This window comes from Bos indicus, chromosome 22, assembly GCF_029378745.1.
Source record: "Bos indicus isolate NIAB-ARS_2022 breed Sahiwal x Tharparkar chromosome 22, NIAB-ARS_B.indTharparkar_mat_pri_1.0, whole genome shotgun sequence".
In the NCBI taxonomy this organism is placed as follows: Eukaryota; Metazoa; Chordata; class Mammalia; order Artiodactyla; family Bovidae; genus Bos; species Bos indicus.
This window is the reverse complement of record NC_091781.1, coordinates 16,953,036-16,969,987: the sequence shown is the minus strand read 5'-3', so window position 1 is coordinate 16,969,987 and position 16,952 is coordinate 16,953,036. Positions and strand designations below refer to the sequence as shown.

The 16,952-nt window shown below is 43.5% G+C and overlaps 1 non-coding gene across 1 annotated transcript; it reads right to left on the bottom strand.

The window, feature by feature from the left end:
- Positions 1 to 15,859: 15,859 nt before the first annotated feature.
- On the bottom strand, positions 15,860 to 15,966 carry LOC139178734 (U6 spliceosomal RNA). The gene has a single exon (XR_011563228.1). It is a non-coding gene; the product is annotated as a U6 spliceosomal RNA (small nuclear RNA).
- Positions 15,967 to 16,952: the final 986 nt, after the last annotated feature.

Genomic DNA, 16,952 nt, shown 5'->3' with positions numbered 1-16,952 from the left:
TGGTGCTCAGGCTTCTCATTGCCATGGCTTCTCTTGTTGTAGAGTATGGGCTTTAGGTGTGCACACGTCAGTAATTGTGGCATATGAGCTCAGTAGCTGTGGCTTGCTGTCTCTAGAGGGCTGGCTCAGTAGTTGTGTCTCACAGGCTTAGTTGCTCCACGGCATATGGAATTTTCCTGGACCAGGGATCAAATCCATGTGCCCTGCATTGGCAAGCAGATTCTTAACCACTAGACCACCGGGGAGGCCCTCGAGTTAATTTTTGTATATGATGACAGTTTGATTAGACTGTCATCTTTTGCATATGGTTATCCTGTTGTTAAAAGACAAAATTAAAAGATGCTTACTCCTTGGAAGGAAAGTGATGACCAACCTAGACAGCATATTAAAAAGCAGAGACATTAGTTTGTCAACAAAGGTCTGTCTAGTCACGGCTATAGTTTTTCCAGTGGTCGTATATGGATGTGAGAGTTGGACTATAAAGAAAGCTGAGCACCAAAGAATTGATGCTTTTGAACTGTGGTGTTGGAGAAGATTCTTGAGAGTCCCTTGGACTGCAAGGAGATCCAACCAGTCCATTCTAAAGGAGATCAGTCCTGGGTGTTCATTGCTAGGACTGATGTTGAAGCTGAAACTCCAATACTTTGACCACCTGATGCAAAGAGCTGACTCATTTGAAAAGACCCTTATGCTGGGAGGGATTGGGGCAGGAGGAGAAGGGGACGACAGAGGATGAGATGGTTGGATGGCATCACCAACTCAATGGACATGAGTTTGGGTGGACTACGGGAGTTGGTGATGGACAGGGAGGCCTGGCATGCTGCAGTTCATGGGGTCACAAAGAGTCAGACATGACTGAGCGACTGAAGTGAACTGATCCTATTGTTCTGGCACTGTTTATTGAAAAGACTATCTTTTCTCCTTTGAATAGCCTTTGCACCTTTGTCAAAAATCAGTTGAATCACACTGAGATACCTCTTCACAACCACCAGGGTGGCTGTGATTAAAATTAAAAAGAGGGTGGCTAAAATTAAAAAGAGAGATAATAAGTGTTGATGAGGATGGAAAAATTAGAATCCTCATACATGGGTAGTAATACAAAATGGAAAACAATTTGGAAGTTTCTCAAAATGTTAAACATTGTGGGTACTGTATGACCCAGCAATTCCATTCCTCACATAGGAGAACAGTGACTAAGTTACAGCCTTAGATCTTGACACAGGAAGGATATAAGAAACAGAAGTGATTGCTCCTGGGAAATTCTCAAAGACTAGCAAACGCCAGAGAAACATTCCCACACTGCTTCTAACCTGACCATCTGGAGCTTTGTATATCCTAAATACACATCAGTTCAATTCAGTTCAGTCGCTCAGTCATGTCCGACTCTTTGCAACCCCATGAATTGCAGCACGCCAGGATCCCTGTCCATCACCAACTCCCGGAGTTCACCCAAACTCATGTCCAAACTATTATGTATAAAATGGATGAATAGCAAGATGCTCCTGTATAGCACAGGGAACTATTTCAATATTCTGTGATAAACCATAATGGAAAAGAATATAAAAAAGAAAACTCAATAGTATATATGAAGTAGTTCCATTATTTGTAACTGAATCAATGTAAAGCAGAAATTAACACTAAGATTGTAAGACTGACATGACCCCTACTACTCTGCTCTAGCCTCCTTTACCTGGGTACTCATAGTCTACTAGTTCTCAATCTTAATTGTCTTTCTATTCCAAACAGACTACAAGACCCTTAACAATAGTCTTCCAAGTTGGTGACCTTATAACTGCAACAGTTCCAAGGCCAGAAATCTAAAACAGGGGACATCCTCCTTTGCACCCTCTTAGAGGTCTATCATCAAGGCATTGGTCCAGAATTTGATGTCTCTTTTGCAGTCAACTGGGACACTGGGAAAATATCCTTGAAAGTTTGTCAAATCCTTCCACACTGTCTCGAATGCTCCTGTTGTAGCCTCATGTTCCAGGAAGCAAACTCACTCAGAAGGACGATGCAGATAGTGAAGTGCAGTTTATTACACCAGCGAGCCCAAGGCAGAGTCTCCTCTTAGCCAAGGACCCCGACCAGTTTTTGTGAAAACTTTCTATACCCTAAGTGTACATGTTCAAACCCACCTCCCCAAATTCTCTGAAACTAGTCTGATCAAAGGAAAAGAAAGATACAATCAAAGTTAACCCGTGATTCATATGCCTTAAACCCATGATTCGTATGCCTTAAGCCTAGGTAGTTAACAGTGGACAATTATCAATAGGCCTGTGGTCATACCCCAATAAGCATAATAGAATTTATGGTTTATTTGGTTACACAGATAATTAGTGTATTCTTTTAGGCGATGGAGAGTCTAGATACGAGCCCTGGGGCTCTTCCATCACGGGGGCGGGGGGGTGGGGTCTGGTTTTCCAGTTGGTGTGTCATTTCCATAGATACTGGGCATATAGCTCAAAGTCCACAGTCCGGCCCAAGATGGAGTCCTGCTTTGAAGATGGAGCCTGTTCTGTCTGTTTCCTCCTTCATTCCCCACTCTTGATGCTCTTAATTCATAGTATGAGCATCACTCATAGGGATATATTGCACCCTGGCTCTCCAACCACCAATCTGGGAGAACGACACCAACTTTCGGGTTACAAAGTTCATAATACATTGTAAAATGCAAGGTCCACAGAACAGAACTATCAAGGCAACTATAATAATGGTAAATTAATTTTCTGCCAATCACCCTTCACCCAAGGATAGTACCAAAGTCCAGAAAGGAATGTTTTTATTTGACATTGTTTTTACCTGGTTTTTTCACGACATCTAAAGCAGCTGATACATTGTCAGATAAATCAGGAATATATACACAACATTCAACCTTAATTATAGCACAGGTCCTTCCTTGAGCAGCTGTAAGCATGTCCAAAACCATTTTAATTTGAATTAAATTAATTCAAATTACTTTTATGAAACTGGTGTTTACATAATATGTAACCCCATGACCCAAGTCTATTGACTGTAGGTCTGGCTTACATCAAGAGAGCAGGGAGAGATTATGATTGTGTCCCAGAAAAGAGCCGAGTGGTTTAAAGTCTCCTTGGCGGAGCGGTGACAGCCACCAGGGAAGTCCACCCATCATAGACCGAGGCATAGCCCCACATACACAACAGTCGGAGGTATTGTGGAAGTTGGCATGTCAATGAGGTCAAGCAGCAGGGGTTGATCATGTGGCTTCATCCTGAAGGGGCTCATCTGGGATTTTCTTTTCCTTCTTCTTAAGGATGGTCTTAGTCTCTTGAGGGTCAGTGGGGTCCCTCTGTGCAGTCCACTCAGCGTTTTCTGGGTCTGCATGTTATGCTCTCTTCACCCTGGTATGATGGATCCAAGGGGCAATATCTGCAACTTTAAGTGCTGTAGGGGTAGTTAGAATAATATAAGGGCCCTTCCACCAAGGGGCTAGCAAATCATGTTTTCAATCTTTGACCCATACTTAGTCACCAAGCTTAAACTTATGAATCTGTTCCCCAAGGGGGAACGGCACTCTTTCTTGTACAAACTTAGTTACCTGATTTATTACCTTACCCAGTTCCGTCTGCTGTGAAATCCCATCCCTCCTTACCTGAGGCAAATTTGTTGACACCTGTTTTATTATGGGAGGGGGCCTCCCATACACAGTTTCCTAAGGAGAACAGCCTTGGGACTGTGGGGTCATCCTGAGTCTGAGCAGAGCCGTCAGAAGCAAGTCCACCCAGGAGCAGTCAGTCTCTATGATCCATTTGGAGAGTCTCTTTAAGTGTCTGGTTGGTTCATTCCACCATCCCAGAACTCTGGGCCTATATGCAGTGTGCAGTTTCCATGTGATGTTTAAAGTTTTGCTTACTTGTACTAAATCAGCTACAAAAGTAAGGCCATTGTCTGATCCAATGCTGGTAGGAAATCGAAATCTGGGAACTATTTTCCTAAGCAGGCACCGGGCTACTTTTGATGCTCTTTCAGTCCAGGTAGGAAAAGCTTCTACCCATCCTGAGAATGTATATACCATGACCAGCAGGTAACAGTAGTGTTGGTGAGGTTTCATTTCAGTGAAGTCCACTTCCAGGTGTTCAAAGGGCAGTGTGCCTTTTAGCTGAATCCCCAAAGATTTCTGTTTGTGCCAGAGGCAGCATTGACCTGTGAGCAGGCAGTGCAGTTCTGAGATTCTGTCCTGCATAGGGAAGAGAGGCGGGGAACCAAGAAGTATTTTCGAATTAGCTCTTCCAGTTTATCATGGCCTAGGTGGGTTGCTTGGTGTATTTAGCTTAGCAGAATGGGTGCCAGCTCCTCCAGTATCAATAATTTGCCACTTGGCAATTCCCACCATCCCTTTTCAGTCTTGATAGCCCCTTCTGCTTTGACTTTGGTTTTGGGGTTCAGTGTATTTTGGAGAGTCCAGCGTTAGCTCAGGCAGCTTCACCAATATGAGAGCTTTAATAGGGGCTTCACTTGTCACCCCAAGCCCTCAGCTGCTTGTTTAGCTGTCTTATCAGCCAGTCTGTTTCCCCGAGACCAGGGGGTATCCTCTTTTTGATGTCCTTGGGAGTGTATGACTGCAACCCTTTCTGGTTCCCAGGCAGCATCTAATAGGGCCTTAATTTCTTCCTTATTTAATCTCTTTTTCACTAGCTGTCAAAAGGCCTCTCTCCTTATACAGAGCCCTGTGTACATGTATTGTGGCAAAAGCATACCTAGAATCTGTGTAAATGTTTGTCTTCTTACCTTTTGACAGCTTGAGGGTCTGGATTAGAGCATAGTTCAGCCCATCGAGCGGACCAGTGTGATGGCAGAAAGCTAGCCTCAGCGATGGTTTCTTCCATGACTACTGCATATCCCGACAGTCATTGTCCTTGTTTCACCAGGCTGGTGCCACTGGTGTGCAGGACCTAATCTGGGTCCGGGATTGGCTGGTCTCTCAAGTCAGGTCTGCTGGCATATTTCCTTGCAATCATGGGAGGGCCCACCTTCTCCCACAGAAAGGAGGGTGGCCAGATTCAGGGCCTGACAAGGCTCAATAGTAACATGGGCTTTTTCATATAACAGTCCCTGGTATTGAGTAGTCCTGGATGTTGACAGCCATTTATGGGGGTCCCCTCGCAGGAGAGTGTTGACCTCATGTGGGACTTTTATGATCAAATCTTGGCCCAGAGTCAGCTTGGTTGCCTCCCGGACCAGTAAGGCAACTGCCGCAACTGCCCATAAGCATCCCAGCCACCCAGTGGCAATATTGTCCAGCCATTTTGGGAGACAAGCCACGGGTCTGTCCCATGGCCCCATAGTCTGGGACAACGCTCCCATAGCCACCTTGTCCTTTTCAGTCAGGTAAAGAGTAAATAGTTTATATAGGTCTGGCAGGCCCAAGGAGGGTGCTGATGTAATTGTACTGGGTTTGAGTTCTATTACTAGTGGGACTTGTTTTGCAAGCCTGGGGGTGCTGGGGGTGGTTGTCTGCCTCCAAGACATCAGGGAATTGTTGAGTTAGCTCCCTTTCTCGACTGTGTAGCCTGTTCGGTTTCTCTTCTGGGGGATCGAGCAACCTCCATTCATCTTGAGGGGTTACCCAGAGGAAGAGTAAATAGGTGGTTGATCCCACTCGAAGAGTGGGTCTTTTTTGGCGGGGAAAGGTCACTTGTGCCCCCAATTTAGCAAGTCTCTTCCCAACAAAGGTACTGGGCATTCAGGGAGTATAAAAATTCATGAGTCACTTGGTGTCCCCCCATCTGACATTTTCGAGATAGTCTTGAGACACAAAGTCTGCATTTATCACCATCTGAGACCCAGCAGCCTCTGGATCTATTGGCGTATAAAGTCTACAGGCCTCCCACAGTCTTTCGTAGAACTCAGAGGGTGATTCGCTTTCCCTTTGAATCACTTTGGAGAGTTTTGCCATACTCATAGGTTTTCGGGGCCCCCTCTTGAGGCCTTGTAAAATAGCTGCCCAATATCTCTCCAGGTGGCCGCTCCCCTCCTCTGTGTTACAGTCCCAGTTGAGCCTCTCATCGGGGGTGGCGAGTTCTGCCCACCGCTGTGGGTTTGTGGTACCCTCAGGTGCCATTTCTTTTAACCATTTTCTGACCTCAGTTAGGATCCTGTGTCTCCGCCAGTTTAATATATCTGTAGAGGAAAATAATAATAGGCTACAGGGGGCTGATGGTAGTGCCCACGTGCATCCTGAACCGGAGGCTCTCTGAGAGGCATCTGTAGTGGGGTTCTTTCCGCCTGTTCCTTGGCAGAGCGCAGCCTCTGTCTAATTCCTGTGTTTTCTTCCCCCTCTCCATCAATACTCACTGACAGAGGTGGATACAATCTAGGAGGTCCGGCTGAGATGGAATTCTGGGGGCATTGACCAGAGGTCTCCATCGCTGGGATCGGAGCCTGCCGAAACGGCGGCTCTACGAACTCCGGGAGAGCTGGCGGAGGAGCAGCGGCTGCTTCAGGACTTCCCCTGGCCCTGGGTTCGGCATTAAGGTGGCCTCTGGTCCTGATGGAGCACTGGGAGGCAGGTGCCTCATTATCCAGTATGGGGGAGGAGTCAGGTCATCCCCGTCCAAATCCTATAGAATTTCCTTTTTTATCATCAGTCAATTTTTGTGCCATTAATATTTTTCCCTTTTCCTTCTGGAATACAGAACCTTGTCCAAGTAAAAGGAGGGTCTTGAGCTAACCCTAGCCATGAGTCAATATATGGATTTTGATCCGGGTGTCCTGGGTCTCCTGTGACTACTGTAGAGACTGCTTCCACTATTTGTAAGTTCATGGTGTTCTCTGGTGGCCATCCTACTCCCACAGGGGGCCATTCGACCTCACAGAGTATGTGGAGGCAGTTAGGTGTCATCTTCACCCCATAGTCTCCTCCAAATCCCTTCTTTAAAATTTTAATCATGCACTCCAATACAGTTGCCTTAGATTCACTTCCCCCCATCTTGCTTACCTTCTCAGACCTTCTACTTTTCCTTTTCATTCTATGAAGTTCTCAGTACCCTATGTACTTCTGATATTTCCACTCAATGAAACATTTAAATTGCCATTCTGCCTCCTTCCTAATTGGGGTGAGAAGAGCCTTACCTGCTAGATCCCAGAGGGAGAAGGGGGATCGGCGTGTCTTCACCTGCTGGTCAGCACGGCCATACCAGAACACCACGTGGTCCAAGACTGTTTCTCCCTTAACTTTTAAAGTCCGTTATGCCTTGGTGGGCTTGATCAGGTGCGGATGAAAACACAGATGGGTTAAATATCCCACATCATAGGCCATCTCCAGAAAAGCCAATTCGTACTCACTTATGTATTCCCCTCCTTCTAGCCTGACAATTCCAAGGGGGTGAAGAATTTCACAGCAGATGGGACACGTCCTGGGGGAGGGTAGAATATGAGCACACAAGGACCAAGTTTCTTCTCCTAAAAATCCCCTGGCAATTGCTTAGTAATAATTTTCCCCAAAACTGCATGGACACCACCTCCTAAATGACCTTCACAAATTTCCTTCCTAAGCCCTAACACGCTCGTTGACCCGTGTACCAAGCAATCGCTGCCACCTGTCTATTCCAGGCCCCTGTGGGTCCATGTCCCTTCTAGTCCCTCCCAGGGGGGTGATCAGGCCCCCTCTTTCACCCTGCCAGGTGGGTTCCTCCTCATCTGAGCGCTCAGTTCCCTTGCTGCCGTTCACTACCTGCCAAAGCAAAGAAACCGGGGGTTGAAAGGCTGAATTCTTCCAGAGGGGCGAGGCGCCTTCCCCCCTCTAGGAGATTCAAGCCACAAAGCCTCGGGGTGGCCTCAACTGAGACCTGTCTCCTAAAAGTGAGGAGTTTCCCGGCCAGTGCACCAATTGTAGCCACGCGTTCCAGGAAACAAACTCACTCAGAAGGACGATGCAGATAGTGAAGTGCAGTTTATTACACCGGCGGGCCCAAGACAGTCTCCTCTTAGCCAAGGACCCTGACTAGTTTTTGTGAACACCTTATATACCCTAAGTGTACATCTTCAAACCCACCTCCACAAATCCTCTGAAACTAGTCTGATCAAAGGAAAAGAAAGATACAATCAAAGTTAAGCCATGATTCATATGCCTTAAACCCATGATTCGTATGCCTTAAGCCTAGGTAGTTAACAGTGGACAATTATCAATAGGCCTGTGGTCATACCCCAATAAGCATAATAGAATTTATGATTCTATTTGGTTACACAGATAATTAGTGTATTCTTTTAGGCGATGGAGAGTCTAGATACGAGCCCTGGGGCTCTTCCATGGGTAGGGGAGCGGGCGGGTCTGGTTTTCCAGTTGGTATTTCGTTTACTACCGCACAATTGCACTCATGTCACACGCTAGTAAAGTAATGCTCAAAATTCTCCAAGCCAGGCTTCAGCAATATGTGAACCGTGAACTTCCTGATGTTCAAGCTGGTTTTAGAAAAGGCAGAGGAACCAGAGATCAAATTGCCAACATCCGCTGGATCATCGAAAAAGCAAGCAAGTTCCAGAAAAACATCTATTTCTGCTTTATTGACTATGCCAAAGCCTTTGACTGTGTGGATCACAATAAACTGTGGAAAATTCTTCAAGAAATGGGAATACCAGACCACCTGATCTGCCTCTTGAGAAATTTGTATGCAGGTCAGGAAGCAACAGTTAGAACTGGACGTGGAACAACAGACTGGTTCCAAATAGGAAAAGGAGTTCGTCAAGGCTGTATATTGTCACCCTGCATATTTAACTTATATGCAGAGTACATCATGAGAAACGCTGGGCTGGAAGAAGCACAAGCTGGAATCAAGATTTCCCGGAGAAATATCAATAACCTCAGATATGCAGATGACACCACCCTTATGGCAGAAAGTGAAGAGGAACTCAAAAGCCTCTTGATGAAAGTGAAAGTAGTGAAAAAGTTGGCTTGAAGCTCAACATTCAGAAAATGAAGATCATGGCATCCGGTCCCACCACTTCATGGGAAATAGATGGGGAAACAGTGGAAACAGTGTCAGACTTTATTTTGGGGGGCTCCAAAATCAGTGCAGATGGTGACTGCAGCCATGAAATTAAAAGATGCTTACTCCTTGGAAGGAAAGTTATGACCCACCTAGATAGCATATTGAAAAGCAGAGACATTACTTTGCCAACAAAGGTTCGTCTAGTCAAGGCTATGGTTTTTCCTGTGGTCATGTATGAATGTGAGAGTTGGACTGTGAAGAAGGCTGAGCGCCGAAGAATTGATGCTTTTGAACTGTGGTGTTGGAGAAGACTCTTGAGAGTCCCTTGGACTGCAAGGAGATCCAACCAGTCCATTCTGAAGGAGATCAGCCCTGGGATTTCTTTGGAAGGAATGATGCTAAAGCTGAAACTCCAATACTTTGGCCACCTCATGCGAAGAGTTAGAGTTGACTCATTGGAAAAGACTCTGATGCTGGGAGGGATTGGGGGGCAGGAGGAGAAGGGGACGACAGAGGATGAGATGGCTGGATGTCATCACTGACTTGATGGACATGAGTCTGAGTGAACTCTGGGAGTTGGTGAGGGACAGGGATCCTGGCGTGCTGCGATTCATGGGGTCACAAAGAGTCGGACACAACTGAGCAACTGATCTGATCTGATGTCGTTTCCATAGATACTGGGCATATAGCTCAAAGTCCACAGTCCAGCCCAAGATGGAGTCCTGCTTTCAAGATGGAGCATGTTCTGTCTGTTTCCTCCTTCACTCCCACATTTAACCTTGAAGGATGATCCCTGTCTCGGCCCCTCCCAGGGTTGGTGGGACTCTAAGGGGTTTTCTGGTAAACTGCTACCAGTTAGTTCCTTTAAAAGCCAAAGGGAAACTAAATTTGAAATTAATGGAAAACCATGTCAGATTTTTGTAGATACCTGGAATGCACTCTCTAAACTTCACTTGCTCTGGAGCTTGAAGATGGGCTGCTGGGAAAACTGGCAGAAACCTGAGAAAGGTGAAGATCAGTGTCAGCTTCCCTGGATCTCCATAGTGCCTAGTTGAGGGAGGAAGGCACAATGCTCTTGTGAATTGGTTTTGGGGTACCAGTTGGTTATAAATCCTTTCTTTCTTAGGGACAGTTATTGTTTTCTTGTCTGTTTAGTTTTGTGTCCTTAGATCTTGGTTCAGGTTTCTGCCTGCCTGGGGCATGCAGGTGGTCATCACTCTCATTTGCAGGTTGGGGGCCCCAAAACTAGGCTGGACCGAAAAATGTGGCTCAGATATGGTCCTACTGACTGTTGCCAAGGTGCTTGAAAAATGTCACCTGCCATATGAATAAACAAAGGATGTTTGTTGTTCAGTCACTAAGTCATGTCCAACTCTTTGTGACCCCATGGACTGCAGCACACCAGGCCTCCCTGTCCTTCTCTACTTCCCATCCAACAATCTCATCCTCTGTCTTCCCCTTCTGTTCCTGCCTTAAATTTTGCCCAGTATCAGGGTCTTTTCCAGTGAGTCAGTTCTTCGCATCAGGTGGCCAAAGTATTGGAGTTTCAGCTTCAGCATCAGTCCTTCCAATGAATATTCAGGACTGATTCCCTTTAGTATGGACTGGTTTGATCTCCTTGCTGTCCAAGGGACTCTCAAGAATCTTTTCCAACGCCACAGTGCAAAAGCATCAATTCTTCTGCATTCAGCTTTCTTTATAGTCCAACTCTCACATCCATACACGACTACTGGAAAAACCATAGCCCTGACTAAATGGACCTTTGTTGGCAAAATGATGTTTCTGTTTTTGAATATGGTGTCTAGGTTTGTCATAGCTTTTCTTCCAAGGAGAAAGCACCTTTTAATTTCATGGCTGCAGTCACCATCCACAGTGATTTTGGAGCCCTTTCTCTTTTTCTTGGGTTCCAAAGGATGTAGCTGCCATCAAGCCAGCAGCCAAGGCAGCCACCCCCGACTGTGTACTCTGAAGTGAGTCAGGATGGAGAAAAGTAGCATACTGGCCCTGCATAGTTAAGGTGCCAATCAGAGGAATGATTTCAATGAACCCACACTCTTGTATCTTCCCATGTATAGAAAAGCACTAAATTCATTAACTTGAGATGTATGGCTTTAATTAACAGATGTTCTGACTACCTGGTTTTTGTTACAAAATTCCTATATATCCTGGCTCCTCCCTTACCTCTTTGTAGCAGCCCCTCACAGCTAAGAGGCTATTTTTCAGACTTAAGTCCTCAGAAAGTCAACTGAATAAATCATAATTCTCAACTTTTAGGTTGTGCAACTTTTCAGTCAACACCAGCTCTCAAGGGGATTATCTAAGTCTTTGGCTACCTTTGGGAGTGGCTGTGGATCTTGGGAGAGGTAGTGTCTTTTGCACTCTACAGGCATGCCTCTTGCATCCATGGTGTTGTTCAACACTTCCAGGAATACTTACTCTTTTTCCCAAATGACGCCTAACAAGATATTTGAAAGGATTTTTTTTTTTTTTAAGTAGCTGTAGAATTGGACTGTGGAGAAAGCTGAGCGCCGAAGAATTGATGCTTTTGAACTGTGGTGTTGGAGAAGACTCTTGAGAGTCCCTTGGACTGCAAGGAGATCCAACCAGTCCATTCTGAAGGAGATCAGCCCTGGGATTTCTTTGGAGGGAATGATGCTGAAGCTGAAACTCCAGTATTTTGGCCACCTCATGCGAAGAGTTGACTCATTGGAAAAGACTCTGATGCTGGGAGGGATTGGGGGCAGGAGGAGAAGAGGACGACAGAGGATGAGATGGCTGAATGGCATCACTGACTCGATGGACGTGAGTCTGAGTGAACTCCGGGAGTTGGTGATAGACAGGGAGGCCTGGCGTGCTGCGATTCATGGGGTCGCAAAGAGTCGGACACGACTGAGCAACTGAACTGAACTGATGGTTAAAAGTTGGCCAGATTGGAAGCTCATATGTAGAGTTGGTTAGGAACTTCTTTTTAGGCCCTCTCCCCTAAGGAAACCATGTATCCAGTGGGGAGGAGGGGGGAATTCCAAAAACAGCTCTAAATTTAGAACATAGGAATCTCTTGATTATTTGAACATCTTATCCCTGATACAAGAAGCAAATAAAGTAGTTGGGTGGGTGGGTGAGACTGTGGTGTCATTCAGGTTGCAACTCAAGTTTTGGAGGAATTGAAGACAATTGTCCTTTATTTTCAGAGAAGGCGATGGCACCCCACTCCAGTACTCTTGCCTGGAAAATCCCATGGACAGAGGAGCCTGGTGGGCTGCAGTCCATGGGGTCACTAAAAGTCAGACACGACTGAGCGACTTCACTTTCACTTTTCACTTTCGAGCATTGGAGAAGGCAATGGCAACCCACTCCAGTATTCTTGCCTGGAGAATACCAGGGACGGGGGAGCCTGGTGGGCTGCCGTCTATGGGGTCGTACAGAGTCGGACACGACTGAAGCCACTTAACAGCAGCAGCAGCATCAGTCCTTTATATTGCTTCCCCGGTGCTGCTAGTGGTAAAGAACCTGCCTGAAATGCAGAAGACATAATGAGACATGAGTTCAATCCTGGGTTGGGAAGATCCCCTGGAGGAGGGCCTAGCAACCCACTCCAGTATTCTTGCTTAGAGCATCCCATGGACAGAGGAGCTTGGTGGGTCACAAAGAGTCAGACACAACTGAAGCAACTTAGCACGCACATCATTTATTTAGAACAAGAACAAAAAACCTTACCCATCCTTTTTAACCAATCCCCAAACCTGCCCTATTCATTGGAGGAACTTACATTCTTTTTCCCTGTCTTTGAGACTTAAATGTTGTAACTGCTCTTCTCTAGGTAATTAAATTTGTAAATTTACCAATCCACAAAATACTGGTGTAACAGATTGCTTGAAATGCAAACTTCAAGGAGGCAATTCTTATCAGAAAGAGAAAAAAAGGGAAAGGCTATTTGGAAGCTACTGCTGCTAAGTCACTTCAGTCGTGTCTGACTCTGTGCGACCCCATAGACGGCAGCCCACCAGGCTCCCCTGTCCCTGGGATTCTCCAGGCAAGAACACTGGAGTGGGTTGCCATTTCCTTCTCCAATGCATGAAAGTGAAAAGTGAAAGTGAAGTCGCTCAGTCGTGTCTGACTTTTAGCGACCCCAAGGACTGCAGCCCACCAGGCTCCTCCTTCCATGGGATTTTCCAGGCAAGCGTACTGGATTGGGGTGCCATTGCCTTCTCCTAGACAAACGAAAAGTCTTGAGAGTTTTTCTCATAAATACTGCTAAAAAATTTAAGGCATCTCAACAGGTCAGCTTATTTCATCTGTTAGAAACATAATTTGAATCTGCAACTGTTTCATGGCTAAAAATTTAAATAGAAGTTTGCTCCTGTTCTGTATGTATATATTTATATGTGTATTACAGATGTGTGATAATTTTTCTACCTTCCGATGGTATTTACAAAATTTGTTTGTAAAGATTTCTATTAAAAAAAAAAAGATTTCTTTTTAATTGGGGCTTCCTTTGTGGCTCAGATGGTAATCAATCTACAATGCAGGAGACCTGGGTTTGCTCCCTGGGTTAGGAAGATCCCCTGGAGAAGGGAATGGCAACCCACTCCAGTATTCTTGCCTGGGGAATTCCATGGACAGGCCCCAGTATATGGGGTTGCAAAGAATAGAACACAACTGAGTGACTTTCACTTCACTTCCCTTCTATTTAATTGTCTTAAAGAAATTAAATATTTATATAAATCAAATATATTCTCAGAAATATAGAAACTAATTCAAATATTTCTGAAGGTCACATGATCTAGGGTAATCCTGATGGGGGAAGCTAGTTTAAATTTGCTGGTTTATTTAAAACAGGCATGTATTTAGAGTTATTCGCAATAAATACAACTCAGACATACAACTTTTATTCCACATAGGATTACTAAAAGTCAAATAAGTGCCTGTCACCTGTTAAAGATTTTGTTAGCCAAAAAGATAACCAGAGATGATGGTCAGTTTAACGTTTCACGAAATTTTCATGAATAATCCAAATATAATTGTTAAAAACAAGAAAATTAAATAGATGTAAGTAAAAGTTTACAAACGAACTTTTTCTTTTCTCTTTTTTTCTTTTTTAACTGTGCAGCTCCACTTACAGGATTTAGTTTCCCAACCAAGGACTGAACCCCAGCCAGGGCAATGAAAGAGTCCTAACCACTGGACTGCCAGGGAATTCCCTACAAATGAACTTTCGACAATAATTATGCTTTATGGTAGGTCTGGCATCTTTGGTGGTTCAATGGTAAAGAATCTTCCAGCCATTGCAGGAGATGTGGGTTTGATCCCTGGGTATGAAAGAGTCCCTGAAGAAGGAAATGGCAACCCACTCCAGTATTCTTGCTTGGGAAGTCCCATGGACAGAGTAGCCTGGAAGGCTATAGTCCATAAGGTCACAAAAAAGTCGGACACGACTTAGCAACTAAACAACAATGGTATGTCTACCTAAAAATAGTTTCCAAAATCTTTTTTGACAACTTGAAACCCTGAAATTATACTGAGATAAGTTAAATGATAGATATTCACTGAATATCTAGATCATTTCCAAATATGATAAAATACTGAAACATTAACTTCTGGGCATAGGTTTATCCACTTTGGCTTCCTTTACAGAGGAACTAAAGATACTTGGTTCTGCTAATAAATGTATTTTGTGCCACAGTGAAAAATTTACTATGAGGAAGAATAAACTTCCAGAAATTGTGAAATGTATTTATAAGTTTACCAGTCCACAAAATACTAATGTAACAGATTGCTTACTTCTTAGTTTTCAATAGGAATTAAGAATGCTAAAACACATGCATAATTAAAATTACTGGAAATAATATAAGGAACATCTTTATAAAAGAAAAGTAGTATGTGTTTATGGGTGAGAAAAGATACCTTTTGAATAATCTGCCTGGAAAGCAAAGACTTTGTGTCTTACCAAAATAATTTACTGTACTTCATGTTATGTTTATCTTAAGGAAATGCTCAATATTTTTTTTTCAATGAAAAATTTTATTTAGCTCAAATAAAATCAGACATGGAGCCCATTGCTTATTGAACTAAACCAGCACTGTCTTATCAGCTACAAGAGGGTTTTTTCACTTGATTTTTATTTTTCCAATTTGCCTGAAAATCCAATGAAGTTATCAAAATAAAAAGTAACTTCTCTTTATCAAACAGCAAAAAATTCATTACTCTATTCTATAACGTAATTGGAACTTAATACCACCCACCTCTCTTTTGCCAACTGTACAAAAAATTTTAACTTATTGTCAAATGCTGTTTTATTTATTGGAGAAGGCAGTGGCACCCCACTCCAGTACTCTTGCCTGGAAAATCCCATGGACGGAGGAGCCTGGTAGGCTGCAGCCATGGGGTCGCTAAACTTTCACTTTTCACCTTCATGCATCAGAGAAGGAAAAGGCAACCCACTCCAGTGTTCTTGCCTGGAGAATCCCAGGGACGGGGGAGCCTGATGGGCTGCCGTCTATGGGGTCGCACAGAGTTGGACATGACTGAAGTGACTTAGCAGTTTTATTTATAATGTGTACTTAGATTACAACATTTTAGTCACTAGAGTTATCATACTTATATTTGACAATTTTTAACAACAGCACTGCAAAATTATTAAAGAATGATAGGCACTAGAGGCCAATTATTTTAGACTATGCTTTTGATGAAGAGAAAGAAGAACTCTAAAATTATATGTAATGCCAAAAAATAAACACTTTCGATATGTTGAGGTTTTCAAGATTATTAGCAGGTTTATTTTTTCTCAAAAGCCTAGGCATATTTTTTTTAATAAATCTTTTTTTTTTCAGGCTGCTTGCCACTCTATTTTTTAATTGAAGGACAATTGCTTTACAGAATTTTGTTGTTTTCTGTCAAACATCAACAAGAAAAGTATGGAATGCTTCACGAATTTGCATATCATCCTTGCACAGGGGCCATGCTAATCTTCTCTGTATCGTTCTAATTTTAGTATATGTGCTGCTAAGGCGCGCACAAAAGCCTAGTCATATTTTTTAAGACAGTTAATCTGCAAATAAAAAACCCTGAATTTTAAAAGACTAAGGATTTAGGGTTTTTACAACTCTGTAACTTTCTGTGCTTGCCTTCAAAGTCTTTACATGTTACTTTGGTTAAATAAATATTTTCAACAAACTTACCCAAAATCAAATTCTAAATTAATTTTTTTTTTTTTACCTGGAACCAACTCTAGGATTTTCCAAAGGACCCCTAGAATATTTATTCTCTGTCCGTGTAAAAAGAAAAATGTTAAGCTAATTAGACTTATTTGATATTTTAAATTACAAAGGAAACACTGCCAAGTGATATTTAGCTTATCTTTGTAGGAGTACATTATTAGCCTAAGTGTTCCAGGAATTATAAACTTTCTATAAATCTGATATGCCTTCTATAAAGTTATCAGCCATAATTCTAGTTATTATCTTAAAAATATTGGGTGTCACAGAAATAATCAAATTTCTTTGTTGATTCCACTGTAATGAACTCTCATCAGATCTTCAGTTGTGGGCATTTTACAGTCCTTTGTCATTTACTTTTTTACTTTGTTGCTTTTGCGAAGATGAGATTCCTGGAAAGGACCTCATGGAGTGTTCTGGACCTCTATCATCACTGTCGAATTACAGGGTGTCACAACTTGGATGCACAGTATTTCACAACTGAAGAAGGCCCCACCTAACACCTGGCCCTGTGTAAATGTGGAGACCTCAAATTCCAATTGACTATGGAGAGAAGTAGGCAACATTGAGGTAGACTGCTTTCTTCCAAGAAGTCAGATTAAGAACGTTTCTTCCCATTTCTCCTTTCTTGCCTTACCATTCTTTTTCGAATTCTTACATGATTCTTCTCTCCACCTTTTGCCTTGCTCTAGCCTGGAATGATAATTCTTCACACATCTCAGGTCATTACAAAGAAGGGTAAACTGACTCTTGGACTGGCTTTGATGCTGGTGAGCTTGTCCTTTCT